Raw genomic sequence first — 505 nt, forward strand, 5'->3', positions numbered from 1 at the left:
GCTATCCTCATCCATTCTCACCACATGTCCATACCAGCGCAATCGTCTCTCTTGCACACCACTACTGATGCTTCTAATGTTCAGCTTTTCTCTCAAGATACTTACACTCTGACGGGTATTCACATTGACATTACACATCCAACGCAGCATACTCCCTTCATTCCTTGCAAGCTTACGTATGTCCTCAGCAGTTACAGCCCATGTTTCACTGCCATGTAGCATGGCTGTTCGTACGCATGCGTCATACAGTCTGCCTTTTACTCTGAGTGAGAGTCCCTTTGTCGCCAGCAGGGGTAAGAGCTCTCTAAACTTGACCCAGGCTATTCTTATTCTAGCAGCTACACTTTCAGCGCACCCACCCCCACTACTAACTTGGTCGCCCAGATAGCGGAAGCTATCGACTACCTCTAGTTTTTCACCCTGGAATGAGATAGAAGTTGTTTCCTGTTTGTTTACAGTCTTTATTGCACCTGAACATCTGCCACAAACAAAAACTAACTTGCTA

This window comes from Octopus bimaculoides, chromosome 3 (assembly GCF_001194135.2).
Source record: "Octopus bimaculoides isolate UCB-OBI-ISO-001 chromosome 3, ASM119413v2, whole genome shotgun sequence".
In the NCBI taxonomy this organism is placed as follows: Eukaryota; Metazoa; Mollusca; class Cephalopoda; order Octopoda; family Octopodidae; genus Octopus; species Octopus bimaculoides.